We start from the raw sequence: 23,796 nt of genomic DNA on the forward strand, positions 1-23,796 counted from the left end.
GCTTAGTGTAGCCAGGATGTATGTTAATGTTGTTTCCTTAATATAATTCAGGTTTCTCAGATGTTTATGTCTGTGGGACGGACTAGACAAGAGAAGCAGAAAGAACTGTTCCAGAGCGGCCTCTTCTGTTGTTTATTATTTTATCCACTCCCCCTTCCCCCTGTGGGGTTCCAAGGGGTCAAATTTAATAACGGACTCAGGGGCATCCCTTGGAGGGAGTTGGGATATTTGCGACTCCGTTCCTGTGCAAGTTCTTGCCGGTAAGAGTTTCACTTCAGACCTTGACACCCAGTCACAAAGATTTGGGTTTGATTCATCATTCTTTTGCTCACCACACCACCTGAGGGGTCAAGTATATGCCCAGACATGGGTCCCTTGCGTGCTGTACCACTGGATTTAAGCTAGCCTGGCTGATGAGGGGTGAAACCCTGAAACCGGTCCCAAGATGCATGTTATCCGGTCCAGGGAGGACCTGGCCTGGCAGTTCAGGCTGTACTGTTCCCATGAGGAGCAGAGTCAAGACTGATTTGTATATGGCTGGGTCCAAACTGGGGCAGCATAGTGAGCACAAGAATGATGGAATAAACTCAGATCTCTTGACTGGGGGTGAGTGGTTGAAAAGTTTCAGCACTCTGCCCACCATCTTGTTGTGTTTGCTATGTTCGCCATAAGTGGCCAAGGGTATGTCCAGACATGGGTACCTTCCTTGCTGTGCCACAGGATTCAAGCTAGCCTGGCTGATGAAGGGTGAAACCCTGAAACTGGTCCCAGGATGCATGTTTCCGGTCAAGGGAGTACCTGGCCTGGCAGTTCGGGCTTGCCTGTTCACACGAGGAGCTGGGTCAAGACTGATTTGCATATGGCTGGGTCCAAACTGGGGTGGCAGAGTGAGCAAAAAAATAATGGATTAAACCCAGATCTCTTTACTGGGGGTAAGAGGTTGAAAAGTTTCAACACTCTGTCCATCATCTTGTTGTGTTTGCTATGTTCACCCAAAGTGGGCAAGGGCATGTCTAGACGTGCTCGCTGTACCACTGGATTCAAGCTAGCCTGCTGCAGTGACACATAGCAGGGAAATACTATGTATGAAAAGCCTATTTTATATATTCAGAAGTCATCCCTAAAACTGGCTTATAAGTCCTTCAGGCAGAGTTAGGGGACAGTATATATTGAAGTTAGTGTGTCCCCATGGTGAAATGAAACCCAAAATCTATTTCTCTTTGTAGGCCTGGCGTGACCATTCCCTCATAAGCCTAGATGGAATTGAAATCTGTATTTTCCATCTCTAGGAAGAAGTCTTCCAAATTGGTGTGGGAGTTTAATTATGTTGTGTTCGTTACATTACAATTGTTGGTACTGCTTAAGCTTAGTGCACACTTCTCTGTGGATTTCCTGCTGTGTGTGCCATCAGGGGTTGAGCAGAGATTCTTTCAGAACTATGTTTTGACCTAATCAGAGTGGGTTTATTGAGGTGTAGATGTGGCCCCTGTAGGAAGGTACATCCTGACTATGGTTGCCCCCAACGTTTTGCCCTGTGTTTTAGCTGGTTTTTGACATAGTCGACCTGGGACCCTGCCAATCAGGACCCCAGGCCTACTGCTCTCTCTTTAAAATGGATTCCATGTACCCTAGGTGCATTTCCAATTGGTACTGGGCCACCCTATCAGACCCTGTAACTCAGGGCATGGGTGTACCCAGGGCTGCCAGGGGCTGCAGCATGTATTATGCCACCTCTGGCTGGCCCCCTAAATTTGACACAACTGGCTGCATGACAGCTGGGGCAAAGTCGTGTAATCACCCTTTGCTGTAGATATAGTATACCTATATCTAACCCTAAAAATGGACACACAGATTCCTATCAGTCACTCCTATGGCAGGCCTTGACAATCCTGAAGGCAGAGTGCTTGGAATCGTGTGAATTGGGTTCTGGCCCGAGCCGAGCCCGGTTGCAGCTTGCGGAACCAAGACCCAATGGCTGTTCCATGATAACGCGTACCATATCGGTAACTTCGGTATCGCGTTATCAAGACATGTCGAGTAAGGTGTCATACGAATCGGGATACTGCCCCCTCACCAATTCTGGCGACGAGGTTAGCATTCCGCCCTTCTAGAGGGACACGACATGTACGTAACTGTGAACCCCGGTTAAAGTTAACTAAAGCCTCAGCTCCACAAAATGGATGCTGCCACCACAGACACGAGTCAGGAATCCGACGGCCCAGCTCGACGAGAACCGGCTTCCCTGGCACCTCTGACCTCTACCCACGTCATCAGCTCAGCTGTGATCTGTGGGTGCGACGAGACCTCGAGGGACCGGCCATCATCAAAACCTGCACGCTTTCTTAATCAGCACGACCATCGAAGCAATTCTCTGGTGAGTGCTCTGGGGTCCGAGAAGCCCCGACCCTGAGCTGCTCCAGCACCGAAGTGCAGTCTCCCAGCATCTCCACGATCTGCGTGGGGCCCTTCTGCTCGCCGCTCAGCACGTTGTCTGGTCACTAGCCGCTGGCTTGTGCCCTTCTTTGACGACATCCGACAACCAACGCTGCTGGTCTGGTTGCTTCAGACTGGCCTTTGCTTCCATCTTTGAGAGAAGCACCCCGGACCCTCCTGGTCCCCTCAAGACGCCATTTTAGGCCCACCACGTGGCCCTGAAATCTGCCAAGGCTTGTTGCCCCAATCCTGGGCCCAGCGACGCCGACAGCATCAACCTTCGTGGGACAGCTCGCACCTCCATCCGGGTCGCCGACAACGCCCCTGGTCCGTGAGACTGCAGAGCCTAGCGTCGCCCACTCACCTAGTCGAGGTGACGGCCAACCGGTGCCTTCCTGGTACCCTCTGACTACTGGCTAGTAGTACGAACTTGGTCCCCTCTGCTTTCAGGTATCAACGATCTCTGATCCAGGCTTGGATCTCTACGAACTATTCAGCACTGGTCGCCGGCCAGCAACTCCTTTTCTTCCGGCTCCTGGCTCGTCAGCGAAGACCCCGACGCCTGTAAGACTTGTGCAGCCACAGCCCTCGTGGCTAGGTAACTTCGGCATTTCGGTGCCTGCATAGCCTCCTTACTCTAGGGTCCCGAGTCCCTCGCTTCCGACTTGCCTTATCGTGTCCGCCCGAGACCACTAAACTTTCCGTGTCCTCGGACACTTGTTTTAATTGTGTACTTGAAGTATTTTCCTAAGAGTTTTGGTTTGTGCTTAGTACCCTGTCCTCATAAAGAGTCCAGGGCTGTTGTGATTCTTAATAAATATTCTGTTTATTTTCATAACACTTGTGTGGTGTCCTTTCACTTGGGGTTCAAGGGGTATGTGATGGTATAACAGCTGGCTTAACACGCCCTCTAGAGTTTAGCCCGAAGACTGCTCGTATCCACGCTACTAGGATAGCTGGTCTAAGGTTGACTTACAACCAATCACCATAAGGGTCGTTTGGAACGATACATAGCGGTCGCTAGAATAGCGAACGCTGCATATCGGGCCAACTTCTCACATTGGTGAGCAGCGGTTGGGATTTGAGCTTGCTGTTGTTTTACCACGCGTATCCTAAGAACATCTTGTGAAAGATCGCATAAGTACTCCAGGTACATATAACCTAGCTTAGAATACTCTGAGTTCTACTGAACCAGCTGTTGTAGCTCTTCAAGGCTTAGCACATCTTGGCTGCAACTCTTAGCAAGGGCTCAGTAGGTAAACCCATAGTGTAGGTAGGTGCATCACTTACACCACACTAGAAACAGCATGTCGGACAAAGGCGGAAACTCTGAGTCTCCCCTCGTGTCAGTCGACCTGCCACAGGTCACCTCCAGATATGCTGCGCTTAGCTTTCATGAGATGCGACAGATCTGTACGTCTCGAAAGATAAAGCAGGGTGCAAACCCTACCATTCCGTTTCTGATTGGTCTCTTGGAGACTTATGATGCCAGGAAGGCGGGTAACACCGACCCTTCTCATCCCGAAATGGAAATGCCTCCCCTCGAGGGAACCCGAGGTGACCCTGACCTTATCCATCTCTCAGCCGAGGGCGAAGAGGAGGACGAGGAACCAGAGACATCTGGGGACGAGGCAGACAAAGGTCCAGTCATAGTTAGTCAGCTAACTCAGGACAACTTAAGCCGGCACGAGATTGGTACTAGGAGACCCCTGGGGCCTCTCTCGGGCCAGCTTAACATTGGGAACGGACGAGTTAGGTCTCTGTCGAGAGGCTCTAACAGATCTGTTCGAACCAATGGCTCTCGAGGCTCTGCTCGAAGAGGGATGACATCGCCTCAGAGAAGAGTGTACGAAGCAAAGGAGCGGGAAGTCAATCTGCGGATCGAAAGGGAAGAACTTGCCCTAGCCAAAGAGAGACTCGCCTTTGCTCGAGAGCAAGAGTTGAGTGGGACGATTCCCACTGGTGGCAGCATTCCCCCACGGGAACCCAGGAGTTTAGACACTAAGCACCTGAATAAGATAGTGCCCCCCTTTAAGCAAGGGGACGACATCCACAAATGGATTACTGCTTTGGAGCGGGCCTGCACTGTACAGTGCGTCCCCCAGAGTCAGTGGGCAGCTATCTTGTGGCTCTCCTTTGAAGGTAAAGGCAGAGATAAGCTCCTCACCACAAGGGTCGAGGACGCTAACAATTACCAGATCCTGAAGAACACACTGATTGACGGGTTTGGCCTAACCCCTGAGCAGTACAGGTTGCTGTTCAGGGATACCCAGAAAACTCAGTCTCAGGACTGGTCTGATTTCGTTGATTGTGCCACTAAGGCTTTTGAAGGCTGGCTACTGGGTAGTAAGGTTACTGATTTTAAAGGATTGTACAATCTAATTATGAGGGAGCAAATCTTAAGTAATTGTCAGAACCAGTTATTACACCAGCACCTGGTAGACTCTGATCTGACCTCTCCACAGGAATTGGGTAAGAGGGCAGACAAATGGGTCAGAACCAGGGTCAGGCCTAAAAACCAGGGTGGTGACCAAAAGAAGGAATCAACCAAGCCTCAAGAGAAGGGTGGGGATAAATCAACAGAGAAGACTTCCCAAGGGCCCCAAAACTCCAACAAGGGTGGTGGGTCCCAGAACACTCCTTCAGAACAGAAGAAACCTTATCGCCATACCTGTAAACAGGTGGGCCATTACAAAAGTGATGCCAGTTGCCCTAAAAATGGCAATAAGGGAAATATACCCCCAGGTAATACTCCTAAACCTCCTGTTACCACTAGTGGTAATCCCCCAGGTGGTGGGAGTGCCCCCAAGAATGTGGTGGGCATTACTTTGGGCAATCAGGAGGACTATGGCCTAGCCAGGTCCCCTGACCACACTCTTGTCTGTGAGACTGGCATGGGGTTTGCCAACTTCACTACTGGACCCCACATTTTGGGAAAGTATAGACAAGAGGTCATAGTGAATGGTCAGAAAGTTGAGGCATTCAGAGACACAGGGGCCAGCATCACCATGGTGATTGACCATCTGGTCCCCTCTGCTCAACTGACCCCTGGTTTTACTTATCAGGTGACAGACATTCATGGAGTGAAGAGAAGGCATCCCATGGCAGTAGTCAAGCTCAGCTGGGGTAATGTCACAGGGCCCATGAGAGTGGCAGTGACAGATAACCTACCTGTAGATTGCTTACTGGGGAATGACCTGGAACTCTCAGCATGGGCTGAGGTGGAGCAAGAAACTCACTCCAGAATGATAGGCCTATCCAGACAGGTTAGTGGGGCAGTAATAGCTACAGCCCCAGTCCAAGCACCATTCCTCCCTGAAAAGGTTGGAAGGGCAGTGGTAGCCACTGCCCAGGCTCAGACAGACTTTCCAGAACAGGATAGGAGGGCTGTGACAGTCACAGCCCAAACACAAACTGAGTGCCCTCCTGAAAAGGTTGGCAAGGTTGAAATGGTCTCAGCCTCTACTCAAACAGATAGTGAGGTTGTGAAGCCTGAAACAATGGATCACTCCACTCAAACAGAGAGCATTGAGGAGGAAGAAGAGTCTTCCCCCTCCCAGACACTAGGTGAGAGCCAGCCTCCTCAGGGAACTGACTCTACCCCTGTTGAAGGAACTGCCCCAGAGGTAGTCAGGCATAGCCTGGCAGAGCCCCTGATGGCAGTGGACCCTTCCCAGGTGGGACCCAGTCTGGAGCAGGTAACCTGCACCTCTCTACCCTGCCTCAGTCAGCCCAGGGCTGAAGAGGTCAGGGAGGCCAGTGGTAGACCCCAAAGGGCCCCCTGTCCAAAAGAACCCCTTAATCAGCAGATTAGGATCACTGAAGCTGGTAAACCTAGCCAAGTGAAAATGAAACAGACTCCTGAGGGATCCCCCTTAAAAGTAGTTAGGGACCTCCCACAGCTGGACACTGTTGGGCACAGCCAAACATGGGGCCTAAAAACCCCAGACCTGACCTGTCCCTCCAGTAAGCCAAACAGAGGGACTCAGCCTCCAGCTTTAGGTAGCCAGAGACTGACCCTGAGAGCTCAGTGCATCTCAGCTAAAGAAAGAAAGGCACACATGATGAATGGTGATTGGAGGAAGTTGAGCCCAAAGGTAGAGGAGCCTCACTTCAGTACTCCATCCCAGCATCAGCCTTTTACTTTCCCAAGACACACCAGAGACAGAGATTCCCTATGGTGGAGACCCTCAGATACCCTTAGGGTGAGGGGATGCCTAGTGGACCATGACACAGGGGGAAACCAAGCCAGAGCTGGTCCTTCCTTATATGGCCACTTAGGTAATAGAGGCTTACCTGGACAAGGATAGCCTTATCTCCTTTCATTTGGGGGGGGGGGGGGTTGTGTAGGAAGGTACATCCTGACTATGGTTGCCCCCAACTTTTTGCCCTGTGTTTTAGCTGGTTTTTGACATAGTCGACCTGGGACCCTGCCAATCAGGACCCCAGGCCTACTGCTCTCTCTTTAAAATGGATTCCATGTACCCTAGGTGCATTTCCAATTGGTACTGGGCCACCCTATCAGACCCTGTAACTCAGGGCATGGGTGTACCCAGGGCTGCCAGGGGCTGCAGCATGTATTATGCCACCTCTGGCTGGCCCCCTAAATTTGACACAACTGGCTGCATGACAGCTGGGGCAAAGTCGTGTAATCACCCTTTGCTGTAGATATAGTATACCTATATCTAACCCTAAAAATGGACACACAGATTCCTATCAGTCACTCCTATGGCAGGCCTTGACAATCCTGAAGGCAGAGTGCTTGGAATCGTGTGAATTGGGTTCTGGCCCGAGCCGAGCCCGGTTGCAGCTTGCGGAACCAAGACCCAATGGCTGTTCCATGATAACGCGTACCATATCGGTAACTTCGGTATCGCGTTATCAAGACATGTCGAGTAAGGTGTCATACGAATCGGGATACTGCCCCCTCACCAATTCTGGCGACGAGGTTAGCATTCCGCCCTTCTAGAGGGACACGACATGTACGTAACTGTGAACCCCGGTTAAAGTTAACTAAAGCCTCAGCTCCACAAAATGGATGCTGCCACCACAGACACGAGTCTGACCTCCTGCTGCTGGGAGTCCTTCCAGCGAGGAGAGCTTAGACAAAGGGTTTCCTGTCAAGGGCGGTGTTCGCACCGTCCCAGACAGGGTTTGTGTATTCTGGGTAGGTAGGGCTTTGCGAGAAGGTGACTGCGGAGTGGCACCCCGGTGCTCACTACGCATCTGCCGGTCAGAACCAGTTCCAGGGGCGCCAGCCCCTGGCCTGGGGAAAGTCCGGCAGGGGAGAGGGGTGTAACTACCCCCCTTCCTGGTCCCACCCTTAGGGCAGGACCTAGTCATGTACCCACCCCTTTCTTTAGGATAAAGGCCGGAGCGGGGACCCTTCCAAATTAGATCATCTTTGAATCAAGAACTACTTTCTACGAAAGGACATTCGAGACTCTTCTCAAGATTTCTCCCTTGTGACTAAGGAGTAGTCACCCTGCATCCGCAGGCACCATCTAAGAACTCTGCGGTTTGCTGCAAGTCCTTCCTCAGGAATCCGACGGCCCAGCTCGACGAGAACCGGCTTCCCTGGCACCTCTGACCTCTACCCACGTCATCAGCTCAGCTGTGATCTGTGGGTGCGACGAGACCTCGAGGGACCGGCCATCATCAAAACCTGCACGCTTTCTTAATCAGCACGACCATCGAAGCAATTCTCTGGTGAGTGCTCTGGGGTCCGAGAAGCCCTGACCCTGAGCTGCTCCAGCACCGAAGTGCAGTCTCCCAGCATCTCCACGATCTGCGTGGGGCCCTTCTGCTCGCCGCTCAGCACGTTGTCTGGTCACTAGCCGCTGGCTTGTGCCCTTCTTTGACGACATCCGACAACCAACGCTGCTGGTCTGGTTGCTCCAGACTGGCCTTTGCTTCCATCTTTGAGAGAAGCACCCCGGACCCTCCTGGTCCCCTCAAGACGCCATTTTAGGCCCACCACGTGGCCCTGAAATCTGCCAAGGCTTGTTGCCCCAATCCTGGGCCCAGCGACGCCGACAGCATCAACCTTCGTGGGACAGCTCGCACCTCCATCCGGGTCGCCGACAACGCCCCTGGTCCGTGAGACTGCAGAGCCTAGCGTCGCCCACTCACCTAGTCGAGGTGACGGCCAACCGGTGCCTTCCTGGTACCCTCTGACTACTGGCTAGTAGTACGAACTTGGTCCCCTCTGCTTTCAGGTATCAACGATCTCTGATCCAGGCTTGGATCTCTACGAACTATTCAGCACTGGTCGCCGGCCAGCAACTCCTTTTCTTCCGGCTCCTGGCTCGTCAGCGAAGACCCCGACGCCTGTAAGACTTGTGCAGCCGCAGCCCTCGTGGCTAGGTAACTTCGGCATTTCGGTGCCTGCATAGCCTCCTTACTCTAGGGTCCCGAGTCCCTCGCTTCCGACTTGCCTTATCGGGTCCGCCCGAGACCACTAAACTTTCCGTGTCCTCGGACACTTGTTTTAATTGTGTACTTGAAGTATTTTCCTAAGAGTTTTGGTTTGTGCTTAGTACCCTGTCCTCATAAAGAGTCCAGGGCTGTTGTGATTCTTAATAAATATTCTGTTTATTTTCATAACACTTGTGTGGTGTCCTTTCACTTGGGGTTCAAGGGGTATGTGATGGTATAACAGCTGGCTTAAAACGCCCTCTAGAGTTTAGCCCGAAGACTTCTCGTATCCACGCTACTAGGATAGCTGGTCTAAGGTTGACTTACAACCAATCACCATAAGGGTCGTTTGGAACGATACATAGCGGTCGCTCGAATAGCGAACGCTGCATATCGGGCCAACTTCTCACAGCCCCCACCCAAATTAATAACCCCATTTCTGAGTAATCGCTGCACATTTTTGCCTTGTCATCACCCTCTAAAAGAATGCCTCAAACGGACAGTGCAGAAGTTAAAGAAGGGAAGAGAGAAATCATGACAGAGGCAGTTGTGGAAGGCATTATTTTGAAAAGACAATAACCTTCTTGGTAGCATTTTTATATAATACCAAAAGGCCACAACATAATAAAGCACAGGACTCAGACCACCTATTATTTATTTGCAAACTGAAGGATTACCAACACAAACATTTTATTGTGAACTTTAAAATGGAAGACTATTGCAATTTAAAACATATTGCAAGCATTGGTCGTTGGATTACAAAAAAACTATAATTTATAACAAATGATAATTTTCCATTATTAAGACAGTGTGAGAACACTGAGATTGTACATATGTTCCACGTAGAACACACACAGCCGTCCTACCTACCACAGAGCCATAAACAGAGCTCTACAAATGAAACGACTCTCATAGGGCATCCCTGCACTGTCCTGGCACCATGCAGTGACATTGGTCTACTGAGACACACTCAGGGATCCCACAATGCACCTTATATTGACATCCACCGACTTCCCAATTTGGAGCATATGCAGAGTTCTGGTAATGCACCTGTTGCAGAGATGCGCGAGAAAGTTGCAGGTTCCATTCCGAGTAAGAATGCAAGTCAGAAAAATACTGCTTGAGAACACATCTGTGGGTTATATGCATCCCAATTCCAGAAAGATAGCCCAGTGGGTTTATGAACGCGTTGCAATGATTTGTGTGGAGCCTGGCTGCCAGGTGCAGGTATCAGTGGCAACAAGCTGAAGGCGCCCACTTGCCACTGAAGAGTTGTGTGGTGGACCACAGCCTCTATATCCTCGTCTTTGAATGACAGCTCCAGCTGTACTGTGTCTGTCGTAAGATATACATTACCCTGTAGGAGGCTGGCTGTACATGTATTTATATAGTGCAAATCACCGACCCGGTATCTAAGCGCTTGCTTAGGGAACCCGTCCTGGTATTCCCCTGTGAGATAACCCCGGCAGGGTATCCACAAGGTGAAAGCCAGGCATCCCACTGCGAGGGGCCGTTGTGGAGATTAAGCAAGCTATTGCCCAGAGTCGCAGAGTGTGAACCCGTGAATTGAGTAGGCACCGGAGCAAGAATTGTCGAGTAAGCATGGGCGGAAAATCTGTTACGCTCGCGGATTTTGCGGATTTTCGGTAAATTCGCAATCCGCGAACGCTCGCGAATTTACAGAAAATCCGCAAATTCGCACGCAGCGGATTTTTTTTTCTTGGTGATACAATTTTGCGGCGCGTGGCGTTTACTTACCGTCGTTCAGCGTTTGCCGAGTTGTTTTTCTTGATATTTTGCGAGTGCTGCGCCATTTTGAATCTTGCTGCGGGATCCAGCGGGAATTTGGCGAGCGCGATTACGTAATCGCGGCTTGCCAACTTGCACAGCGAGAGTTTGTCAACGCGAGTACGCCGTGATCATGTATCGCGGTACTTCGCAATTGCGAGCTTGTAGATGCGGCGAGCAGCAACAATCTCGCACTCGCGAAAATACAAAATTTGCAATTCTGCACAAGAAATCCACCAGCAAGCAGCATAAACCTTCTGGAAATGATGATTTTTATCTGAATAACTCCTCAGGTTGACATTTGCCTGCACTTTTTTTGCGAGGAGTCCATTTTGGGGAGGGGGGGGGTGGGAGGAAGGAAGTGCCCCACAGTCTTCAACTTCCTGTTCCTGTCCAGCAGGCTCCTCCCAGTGCTTTGTCCATCTCCTGGTCACTTTTCATTTGGATCTGGAGCTGGAAGGATTATTTTTTGTGGATGCTGCTGGATATTTGGATTTGAGGCCTTTTTGACTTTCTTTGGATCACTTTTGGATTAGAAATTTCACAAGTAAGTTTGTTTGGGGCATTACAGTTGCTGCAACTACAATTTTGGAATTTTCGATTTTTGGGCTGTTTTGGGGCCTTTTGCCCAGGGATACTCAGTGGTGGGTGCACTGAGTCTTTCTGTGGGGTGTTTTGAATTTAAACATCATGGAGGGGCTGGATGGCTTGGGATTGTGCTGATTTTTCTGTGATTTTCGTTTTTTTGGCCTGTTGTGGCCTTTTCACCAGGGGTAGTGAGTGGTGCATGGGCCTAGTCTTTCTGTGGGTTGTCTTGAATTTAAACATCATGGAGGGGCTGGATGGCTTGGGATTGTGCTGATTTTTCTGTGATTTTCGTTTTTTTGGCCTGTTGTGGACAGGCCATGTGGTTGGGGGCCATTTTGAGTGCTGCTACAGGCCCTGGCCATGTGCTGAGAGGGAGCGGGCCATTTTGAATGCAGGCAGTGTTCTCAGGCCTGCACCCATTTTGCCTAGCTTTCATCCATTATGCCCAGGGGTAGTGAGTGGTGCATGGGCCTAGTCTTTCTGTGGGTTGTCTTGAATTTAAACATCATGGAGGGGCTGGATGGCTTGGATTTGTGCTGATTTTTCTGTGATTTTCGTTTTTTTGGCCTGTTGTGGCCTTTTCACCAAGGATAGTGAGTGGTGCATGGGCCTAGTCTTTCTGTGGGTTGTCTTGAATTTAAACATCATGGGGGGGGGGGCTGGATGGCTTGGGATTGTGCTGATTTTTCTGTAATTTTCGTTTGTTTGGCCTGTTGTGGACAGGCCATGTGGTTGGGGGCCATTTTGAGTGCTGCTACAGGCCCTGGCCATGTGCTGGGAGGGAGGGGCCATTATGAATGCAGGCAGTGTTCTCAGGCCTGCACCCATTTTGCCTAGCTTTCATCCATTATGCCCAGGGGTAGTGAGTGGTGCATGGGCCTAGTCTTTCTGTGGGATGTCTTGAATTTAAACATCATGGAGGGGCTGGATGGCTTGTGCTAATTTTTCTGTGATTTTGGTTTTTTTGGCCTGTTGTGGCCTTTTCACCAGGGGGAGTGAGTGGCGCATGGGCCTAGTCTTTCTGTGGGTTGTCTTGAATTTAAACATCAAGGAGGGGCTGGATGGCTTGGGATTGTGCTGATCTTTCTGTGATTTTCATTTTTTTGGCCTGTTGTGGACAGGCCATGTGGTTGGGGGCCATTTTGAGTGCTGCTACAGGCCCTGGCCATGTGCTGGGAGGGAGGGGGGCATTTTGAATGCAGGCAGTGTTCTCAGGCCTGCACCCATTTTGCCTAGCTTTCATCCATTATGCCCGGGGGTAGTGAGTGGTGCATGGGCCTAGTCTTTCTGTGGGTTGTCTTGAATTTAAACATCATGGAGGGGCTGGATAGCTTGGGATTGTGCTGATTTTTCTGTGATTTTCGTTTTTCTGGCCTGTTGTGGCCTTTTCACCAGGGGTAGTGAGTGGTGCATGGGCCTAGTCTTTCTGTGGCTTGTCTTGAATTTAAACATCATGGAGGGGCTGGATGGCTTGGGATTGTGCTGATTTTTCTGTGATTTTCGTTTTTTTGGCCTGTTGTGGACAGGCCATGTGGTTGGGGGCCATTTGGAGTGCTGCTACAGGCCCTGGCCATGTGCTGGGAGGGAGAGGGCCATTTTGAATGCAGGCAGTGTTCTCAGGCCTGCACCCATTTTGCCTAGCTTTCATCCATTATGCCCAGGGGTAGTGAGTGGTGCATGGGCCTAGTCTTTCAGTGGGATGTCTTGAATTTAAACATCATGGAGGGGCTGGATGGCTTGGGATTGTGCTGATTTTTCTGTGATTTTAGTTTTTTTTGGCCTGTTGTGGCCTTTTCACCAGGGGTAGTGAGTGGTGCATGGGCCTAGTCTTTCTGTGGGTTGTCTTGAATTTAAACATCAAGGAGGGGCTGGATGGCTTGGGATTGTGCTGATTTTTCTGTGATTTTCGTTTTTTGGCCTGTTGTGGACAGGCCATGTGGTTGGGGGCCATTTTGAGTGCTGCTACAGGCCCTGGCCATGTGCTGGGAGGGAGGGGGCCATTTTGAATGCAGGCAGTGTTCTCAGGCCTGCACCCATTTTGCCTAGCTTTCATCAATTATGCCCAGGGGTAGTGAGTGGTGCATGGGCCTAGTCTTTCTGTGGGTTGTCTTGAATTTAAACATCATGGAGGGGCTGGATGGCTTGGGATTGTGCTGATTTTTCTGTGATTTTCGTTTTTTTGGCCTGTTGTGGCCTTTTCACTAGGGGTAGTGAGTGGTGCATGGGCCTAGTCTTTCTGTGGGTTGTCTTGAATTTAAACATCATGGAGGGGCTAGATGGCTTGGGATTGTGCTGATTTTTCTGTGATTTTCGTTTTTTTGGCCTGTTGTGGCCTTTTCACCAGGGGTAGTGAGTGGTGCATGGGCCTAGTCTTTCTGTGGGTTGTCTTGAATTTAAACATCATGGAGGGGCTGGATGGCTTGGGATTGTGCTGATTTTTCTGTGATTTTAGTTTTTTTGGCCTGTTGTGGCCTTTTCACCAGAGGTAGTGAGTGGTGCATGGGCCTAGTCTTTCTGTGGGTTGTCTTGAATTTAAACATCATGGAGGGGCTGGATGGCTTGGGATTGTGCTGATTTTTCTGTGATTTTCGTTTTTTTGGCCTGTTGTGGACAGGCCATGTGGTTGGGGGCCATTTTGAGTGCTGCTACAGGCCCTGGCCATGTGCTGGGAGGGAGGGGGCCATTTTGAATGCAGGCAGTGTTCTCAGGCCTGCACCCATTTTGCCTAGCTTTCATCCATTATGCCCAGGGGTAGTGAGTGGTGCATGGGCATAGTCTTTCTGTGGGTTGTCTTGAATTTAAACATCATGGAGGGGCTGGATGGCTTGGGATTGTGCTGATTGTTCTGTGATTTTCGTTCTTTTTGGCCTGTTGTGGCCTTTTCACCAGGGGTAGTGAGTGGTGCATGGGCCTAGTCTTTCTGTGGGTTGTCTTGAATGTAAACATCATGGAGGGGCTGGATGGCTTGGGATTGTGCTGATTTTTCTGTGATTTTCGTTTTTTTGGCCTGTTGTGGACAGGCCATGTGGTTGGGGGCCATTTTGAGTGCTGATACAGGTCCTGGCCATGTGCTGGGAGGGAGGGGGCATTTTGAATGCAGGCAGTGTTCTCAGGCCTGCACCCATTTTGCCTAGCTTTCATCCATTATGCCCAGGGTTAGTGAGTGGTGCATGGGCCTAGTCTTTCTGTGGGTTGTCTTGAATTTAAACATCATGGAGGGGCTGGATGGCTTGGGATTGTGCTGATTTTTCTGTGATTTTCGTTTTTTTGGCCTGTTGTGGCCTTTTCACCAGGGGTAGTGAGTGGTGCATGGGCCTAGTCTTTCTGTGGGTTGTCTTGAATTTAAACATCATGGAGAGGCTGGATGGCTCGGGATTGTGCTGATTTTTCTGTGATTTTCGTTTTTTTGGCCTGTTGTGGACAGGCCATGTGGTTGGGGGCCATTTTGAGTGCTGCTACAGGCCCTGGCCATGTGCTGGGAGGGAGGGGGCCATTTTGAATGCAGGCAGTGTTCTCAGGCCTGCACCTATTTTGCCTAGCTTTCATCCATTATGCCCAGGGGTAGTGAGTGGTGCATGGGCCTAGTCTTTCTGTGGGTTGTCTTGAATTTAAACATCATGGAGGGCATGGGATTGTGCTGATTTTTCTGGTTTTTTTTCGTTTTTTTGGGGTGTATAACTGAACTGATGTTCCTCTGTCTTCCATTGCTTTTAGGTGCACAAGACTCAAGAGAACCACCAGTGCCAGGAAGAAGTCCTGCAGCGGTGTGTGTGTGCAGCATAACGTCACGCGGCGTCACGTCTGGCCACAGACAACTCTGCAACTCGTGCAACTGCGGCCTGCTGTTCTGACCTGCTCTGAAGAAGATGGCCCCAAAAAGAGTTCCCCGTAGCTCCTCTAGCAAGAAAGTTGCCAGTAAGGAGCAGAAGAAGCGAGTTACCAAGGAGGCTGGTGTGCCGTCCGCCACGTTTTTTGGGAGTAAAAAAAAAAGTACGCCTGCAGCAGCAGCGGGATCTGCTGGGGACCAAGCTAAGAGCAGCACCCCCGCTCCATTGGGCTCAGTGCCGCCACCACCACCACCACGCCAACTTAAGTCCAAGTCCTTGAGTGCTGCAGAGGCAGTCAGTGAGTGTACTTCTTCAATCACCATCGACCAGTGATGTTGGCTCATCGCAAGAAAGTAGCAGCATTGTCCCTGAATCAACACAGGTTGTTGTAACTCATCTGACAAGTGTTGAACAACCACAGCCGCAACAACAACCACATGTGCAAGTACAAGCCCAAGTACATGTGGAAGGAGAGGCAGCGCAAGGAGATGCGCAAGCAGAGGTGCATGGAGGGTCACAAGTGCCCACAATAGTTGTTCCTCCCGAAGTAGGGGCACATCAGGAAATCGACAATCAAACCGAGGTATCATTTGAGGAAGCCACTCCTCCTGATGATCATTCATTGTCTTCCACATCCCTAGCAAGGAAAAGATCAAGTGGGTGTCTACATCTTCTTCAAGCCCACCTCCTTCTGATGATCTGGATGAAGATTGGGAACCATCACGGCCGCCTGAGAGTGAGGCACACCATGATCTGACAAAGGTACTTAAGCGTAAAAGGAAGGTCGTCGAAAAACTCATAGTTATGGAGTGTGATGAGGCTCAACAAGAAGTGGCGGATACTGCTGCTGATGAAGCCTCTCACGACGACGAGCCAGTCATCATAAAGGTCACTGCAGCCCCAGCGGGCATGCAGCAAAGAGACATTTTGACCCTAGCCCGAGAAGCTGCTGAGCGTGATGATGATGTCGACGAGGAGGCAATGGAAAAACAACAATCATTGGAGTTAACTAGTACACCAACACCTCACGTCTGGCCACAGACAACTCTGCAACTCGTGCAACTGCGGCCTGCTGTTCTGACCTGCTCTGAAGAAGATGGCCCCAAAAAGAGTTCCCCGTAGCTACTCTAGCAAGAAAGTTGCCAGTAAGGAGCACAAGAAGCGAGTTACCAAGGAGGCTGGTGTGCCGGCCGCCACGTTTTTTGGGAGTAAAAAAGAAAGTACGCCTGCAGCAGCAGCGGGATCTGCTGGGGACCAAGCTGAGAGCAGCACCCCCGCTCCATTGGGCTCAGTGCCGCCACCACCACCACCACGCCAACTTAAGTCCAAGTCCTTGAGTGCTGCAGAGGCAGTCAGTGTACTTCTTCAATCACCATCGACCAATGATGTTGGCTCATCGCAAGAAAGTAGCAGCATTGTCCCTGAATCAACACAGGTTGTTGTAACTCATCTGACAAGTGTTGAACAACCACAGCCGCAACAACAACCACATGTGCAAGTACAAGCCCAAGTACATGTGGAAGGAGAGGCAGCGCAAGGAGATGCACAAGCAGAGGTGCATGGAGGGTCACAAGTGCCCACAATAGTTGTTCCTCCCGAAGTAGGGGCACATCAGGAAATTGACAATCAAACCGAGGTATCATTTGAGGAAGCCACTCCTCCTGATGATCATTCATTGTCTTCCACATCCCTAGCAAGGATAAGATCAAGGGGGGTGTCTACATCTTCTTCAAGCCCACCTCCTTCTGATGATCTGGATGAAGATTGGGAACCATCACGGCCGCCTGAGAGTGAGGCACACCATGATCTGACAAAGGTACTTAAGCGTAAAAGGAAGGTCGTCGAAAAACTCATAGTTATGGAGTGTGATGAGGCTCAACAAGAAGTTGCGGATACTGCTGCTGATGAAGCCTCTCACGACGACGAGCCAGTCATCATAAAGGTCAATGCAGCCCCAGCGGGCATGCAGCAAAGAGACATTTTGACCCTAGCCCGAGAAGCTGCTGAGCGTGATGATGATGTCGACGAGGAGGCAATGGAAATACAACAATCATTGGAGTTAACTAGTACACCAACACCTACCGCTTCCATATTTCTTCCTCGCAAGAAGGGACCTCCATCCACCTCGACCTCAATTTGTGGTGGTGAAAGTGCACAACGTACTAAAGTTCGGCAATCCACATCCTCCACTTCATCTGGCATTAGCAGCAAGACCACCGCCACCAGTATCGCCGCCTCCTCCGGCCCCCACAGACAATTCAAGTCCCCAGCTTGGGACTTCTTTAGTGTTTGCCCAAAAAGGGAAAACTTCGCCATTTGTAGCATTTGTAAGGTTGCAGTTAGTCGTGGTAAGTTTGGTACCAACAATGGTACCGGAGGCCAGAGAGGTCATCTTAAGAGACAGCACCCTGTCCAATGGTTTGCGCACCTACAGGCGATCAAGGAAGCCCTGATTGCACGTAATGAAAATGTTGATTTTTCATCTGATGATGACGAGAAGGAGGAAGACGTGTCAAACACTTCTCTTACACCCAGTACCCCTGTCAGCAGCACACCCCATGTGAGCCACACTAAGAGTGTGGGAGAGAGTGAGACACCAATGCGAAAAAGTTCATCAGCGAGCGTAACTGGGTCGAAGATATCATCATCATCATCATTATCCCGTAAAAGCTTGGTCCAGGGCAACATTAAAAAGATGTTGTTTACAGAAGCGCAATATGAACGCAACAACCCACTGATGCATCTGTATAACACTAAGCTGGCTAAAATGCTAGCTCTGGACCGTCTCCCTTTTTCTTTTGTAGAAGGGGTTGGTTTTCTAGAATTAGTGGCAGCGCTCTGCCCTAAATGGAAGGTTCCTAGCCGGTTCTATTTTGCCCGAGTTGCGGTTCCAGCACTACATGAAGATGTTCTGGAGGTGATTGGGGCAGCTTTGCAGAAGAGTGCTGTTCACACTATACATCTGACAACAGACATGTGGACCAGTGGCGCAGGCGCTGATTACATGTGCATCACTGCACACTGGGTCTCTTTTTCAGGGGTTAAAGCAAAGCTAAACGCAGGTGTTGACCCGGACCAAGTTTTTAAAGCTGCTCGGAAACATGCAACACTAGCCATGTTTGGTTTGGAGAAACGTCACACAGCAGAAAACATTTTGGATGTGTTTAACAGAAAGGTCCTTGACTGGCTGTCCCCAAAAAAACGCCAGATTGGTTATGTTTCCACGGATAATGGCGCCAATGTAGTTAAGGCCATGGAGCTGGGTGAATATTTCAGAGTGCCGTGTTTGGCGCACTGTATAAACCTGGTTGTCAAAAAATTCTTGAGTGATAAAGACAGTGCAGCGTACAGGGTAGTGGACACCTGCCGAAAAATGTGCAACCATTTCAGCCATTCTTTTAAGGCCCGGAAGCATCTGAGGAGCCTGCTTATATGAACGTCGAATGCCAGTGAAAGCACTCATCCAGGAGGTGGCAACACGTTGGAACTCAACCTTCTACATGCTTGAGCGTCTGTATGAGCATTATACGGTACTCGATCACTATTTCTTAACACAGGGTACAGCTCAGAAGGAGGACCTGAGGATGGGTGCGGCGCAATGGGACATAGTTAAAAGCCTGACACGCATGCTTCGTTCTTTTGAGTTCTTCACGCGTGCAGTCAGCAAGGAGGACTGTAATTTGGGAAAAGCTATCCCATTGTTGTACATGCTGGAGCACCAACTGAAGGAGGTGTGTTCTGTGTTTCAAAAAGATGAAAAAAACCAAGACCCTTTTGTTTTGGCGGAGAAATTATTAGAGCGCCTACAAGGTGATGAACGTCTTAAAATGATCCACTCAAACCAGCATTACATTTGTGCTACTATTCTGGATCCACGCTACAAAAAGGCGCTGGCAGGCCAAGCATTCTTTCCTTTTGCTGATGAAGATGTTACAAAGTACAAACAGTGGCTAGCCTCCTCAGCCAAGAGGTTTGAAAGAGAACGGCACCGAAAATTGAAGGAAAAGGCAGTACATCAGCATCAGCAGGCCATCCCCAGTCAAAACAATCCACTTCTGCACCTGTGGCTGCGGCACAAGTGACCTCTCAGCCGTTAAAGACACCGGCAACTGGATCATCTGCACCACCAGACACAACAGTAACATTGGAGGCTGAAGAGGATTGGCTAGCTCAGCTTGGGTTTGGTTCTCAAAAGGTCACAGCAACAGCTAAGCAAAGTGGAGGAACCTTGGAGGAGCACCTTGAGTCGATGGTGAAGGACTATCTGAATGACTCAACAGAGGTCTATGTTAATGCTGACCCATTGGCGTATTGGCATGGGAAAAAAGAATTGTGGCCACAGCTCTCCAACCTGGCTTTAAACTACTTGTCTTGCCCACTCGCAAGCGTGTCTTCTGAACGTGTTTTCAGTGCTGCTGGTGGCATTGTAACTTCCAAACGGAGCCGCCTCTCGCCCAAAAATGTGGAGAGGTTAACAATGATCAAGATGAATCAGCAACTCATACCACCAGATTACAGAGTACAAGAAAGCACGCCGGATGAAGACGAGATGGACAGCAACATAGATGAGGGAATTTCTTCTCTGTCAGGTGACACTGAGCTCACCCTGCCTGAATTCGCAGAGTATGATGACGAAGCCTTATTCTTATTCCTGGACCGTGATACCGAGCCCTGAAAATGAGACATTGAAACAATAACTTTCTTTTTCGTCCTTATTCACTTTTATTCCTGTGTGTCTGTCTTTCTTTGTTGTGCACAGTTAATATAATTCAAACTTTAATCACCTAATCACAAAAACAAGCCCATCAGCAGAACTGTCTTCACTTGTTTGCATATTGATTTGAAGGTGCCGCAGTCTGCATTCCTCAGGTTCACAAGTTCAGAAGAACATGCTCCTCTATCCTCCTCCTCCAGACTCCTATTTCCATCAAAGCAGAGGGCTGGTTTACGCCCAATGAAGAAAGACTCAGCACTTGTGGGGGTGTTCTACTTCTTTGCGGGTGAGTTGACGGCTCTGGGGCCATTGCTGGGAAGCTCTAATACCGGATAAAAGTGGTTTGGACCAAATCCGAGGTGGAATTTTATTTGTGTTTTTGCTGACTTGCTTGCCTTTGAGGTGCTCTTTGGGGGGGTTCCGGCTGTTTGTGGGTGAGTTTCGGGGTCTGGGAGCACTGCTGGGACACTCTAATCTTGATTGCATTTGCTTTTCAGGAAATCCGTGGTGGTAAACCGGAGTTATGGCCTAGCTACACAGCGCGTTTGGACAGAAGGCCGAGAAATATTGTAAGTATGAGATTTTGCTTTTGGGCTGTTTGGGGGTGTTGTGCTTTTTGGCGGGTGGGTTGGCGGGTCTTGGGGCATTCCTGGGAAGGTCTAATACCGGATAGAAGTGGTTGGGACAAAATCCACGCTGATTTTTTTTGTTGCTATTTCTGACATTTTGCTTAATGTAGCGTTTTCGGGGGCCTGTTTGGGGGGCTTCCTGGTGTTTGTGGGTGGGTTTCGGGGTCTGGGAGCACTGCTGAGACACTCTAATCTTGATTGCATTTGCTTTTCAGGAAATCCGTGGTGGTAAACTGGAGTTATGGCCTAGCTACACAGCGCGTTTGGACCGAAGGCCGAGAAATATTGTAAGTATGAGATTTTGCTTTTGGGCTGTTTGGGGGTGTTTTGCTTTTTGGCGGGTGTGTTGGCGGGTCTAGGGGCATTCCTGGGAAGGTCTAATACCGGATAGAAGTGGTTGGGACAAAATCCACGTGGATTTTTTGTTGTTGCTATTTCTGACATTTTGCTCAATGCAGCGTTTTCGGGGGCCTGTTTGGGGGGCTTCCTGGTGTTTGTGGGTGGGTTTCGGGGTCTGGGAGCACTGCTGAGACACTCTAATCTTGATTGCATTTGCTTTTCAGGAAATCCGTGGTGGTAAACTGGAGTTATGGCCTAGCTACACAGCGCGTTTGGACCGAAGGCCGAGAAATATTGTAAGTATGAGATTTTGCTTTTGGGCTGTTTGGGGGTGTTGTGCTTTTTGGCGGGTGGGTTGGCAGGTCTTGGGGCATTCCTGGGAAGGTCTAATACCGGATAGAAGTGGTTGGGACAAAATCCACGCGGATTTTTTTTTGCTATTTCTGACATTTTGCTCAATGTAGCATTTTCGGGGGCCTGTTTCGGGGGCTTCCTGGTGTTTGTGGGTGGGTTTCGGGGTCTGGGAGCACTGTTGGCTATGGATACTTTACTTTGCAAGAGGTTTGAAGCAAATCCATGGTGGCAGAGGGGAGTTAGGGCCTAGCTGCAGAGCGCGCGCGGAGTGATTTGGGAAATTGGCAAAAAAATGACTAAGTCCCCATTTTTGTACTTTTGCTCTTTGGCTGTTTGGGGGTCTTCTACTCGTTTTCTCCTGGGTTGACGGCTCTGGGGCCATTGTTGGGAAGCTCTAATACCGGATAAAAGTGGTTTGGACCAAATCCGAGGCGGAAATATTTTGGTGTTTTTGCTGACTTGCTTGCCTTTGAGGTGCTCTTTGGGGGGGTTCCGGCTGTTTGTGGGTGAGTTTCGGGGTCTGGGAGCACTGCTGGGACACTCTAATCTTGATTGCATTTGCTTTTCAGGAAATCCGTGGTGGTAAACCGGAGTTATGGCCTAGCTACACAGAGCGTTTAGACCGAAGGCCGAGAAATATTGTAAGTATGAGATTTTGCTTTTGGGCTGTTTGGGGGTGTTGTGCTTTTTGGCGGGTGGGTTGGCGGGTCTTGGGGCATTCCTGGGAAGGTCTAATACCGGATAGAAGTGGTTGGGACAAAATCCATAAGGAAAAGCCTTTTGGCACTTTTTGTAACTTAGGGTTCGTTAGGGTTAGCCCTGGCAGCAGGATTGCATGTGTTTTGGGGTGTTCTAGATTTTTGCAACTGAGTTCTGGGGTCTTAGAGCACTCGTGAGAATGTGTAATTTTGGTTGCAAGTCATTTGAAGAAAATCCATGGTGGGAAAGGGGGGATTTGGCATAGTTAAAGAAAGCCTCTGCCACTATTCTTAACTTATGGCTTGTTAGGGTTAGCAGTATTTCTATTGCATGTGTTTGGGTGGGGGGGTTTTCGAGTCTTGGAGCGATGCTGGCTATGGATACTTTTGCTTGCTTGCAAGTGGTTTGAATACAATCCACGGTGGGTAAGGGGGTATTTGGGCCTATTTTTACTTTCGAAGTACGTTTTGTCACCAGTTTTCTGCTAGGCCTCGTTTTTTGAGATCTGATTGGGGGTCTTCTACATTTTTGCAACTGGCTTTAGTAAGGGTCTGGGTGGAAGCACTGCTGGGAAGGTCTAATTTTGCTCTAAAACACAGTTTACAGTACACCTAGCTTGAGGGGAAAGATCCGCTAAACTAATTCGCCCATACTTATTTATCCTTGAAAAGGTGACTCAGACAGAGTACGCACTTTCAAAAACGTTGTACTGTCTATTAGGAAAATCAAAGTGTAACTTTTTGCACTACACAGCGTACATACCTTATATTTATTTATCAGTGCTGTTTTTCGTTCAATAATTAGAGGTGGGTTTCAGTCTGCAATGGGGAAAAAAGGATGGAGTCAGACTTCACATTAGCGAGCCGCAATTCAGCATCCGCCAGGCAGGCAGTGTACAGGGTGTCTTCTGGTCACCAACATTGATGGACGAAGCGTCAGCTGGAATGGAGGAGTGCCGCTAATAAGAGGAATTGTTTGCTGCATGCAACTTACTTACCAAATTCAACAGGACAACTACAACAATACAGATACAGTATCCATTATTTTATTGAATGAGTGTGTGTGACTGCATTTCTTAGATCTCTCTCTGCTTCTAAATTGATCCCTACAGCCATTCTATAGGTTTTACTTCGGCTATTTTTTAACCTAATTTAATGTAGCCCTGTACTGTCGCATTCTGGCATTCACGGTTGTCGAAAGTACTACTTACTTTTCAATATATATAATGCATTCAGTAGTGCATGCACTTCCTTTATGTCACGTAAAAGATTTATGGTTAGCTTTGTACCCAAAAATTTCTTTATGTTCAATTATTGTATGTCCATGCTGTGCTTTTTTTTTTCTCTCAACAAAACCTACCCAAAAAGAAACCCCCATTCCTATCCATTTTACAAACCCTAACCCTCTTCCCCCGGGTTGTGTGGTTTTGCTTGATGTGTGACTAACTGACATCAATAATTCCACACACTTGCTGGGGAGGATAAGGTCATAGCAACAGGCTGGTGAAGGAATCCGAGGATATATTCTAGACTTACTCAGCTTCAGTACTATTTCTTGTAGTATTAGCCAATGTCAAAGAAATCCTGCGCAAGTTATACTATAAATACTTTACCATTTATTAGGCTACATTGTGGCACTGTTGTAGTCTAGTGTACTGTCACCTGCTATATTCTCTATCGTACCGTTGTAATGCTACAGTAAGGCAAACCAGGTTTCATTTTCTTTTTTTCCATAGCCATGCAACTGCCACTGTGTCACCCCACACCACTAGTACCACCACAAGGAGGAGGAAATTTCAGCCGCCCTGGATTGCAACCTTAATCGCCATTTCCCGTGGAGCCAGCCCTGGGCCTAGCCCTACTTTCAAACAGAAATTACAGGTAAGATAAGCGTTTGGTTGGAGGTAGTATAATGGAGTATTAGGAGAGACGAGAGATTGACGGTAGTACTACTAAAGTCCTAGGACTATTCAGGAAAACAAACTTACTGTTAAACCCCCACCCACCAG

The sequence above is a fragment of the Lissotriton vulgaris genome, chromosome 12 (genome assembly GCF_964263255.1).
Source record: "Lissotriton vulgaris chromosome 12, aLisVul1.2, whole genome shotgun sequence".
Taxonomy (NCBI): Eukaryota; Metazoa; Chordata; class Amphibia; order Caudata; family Salamandridae; genus Lissotriton; species Lissotriton vulgaris.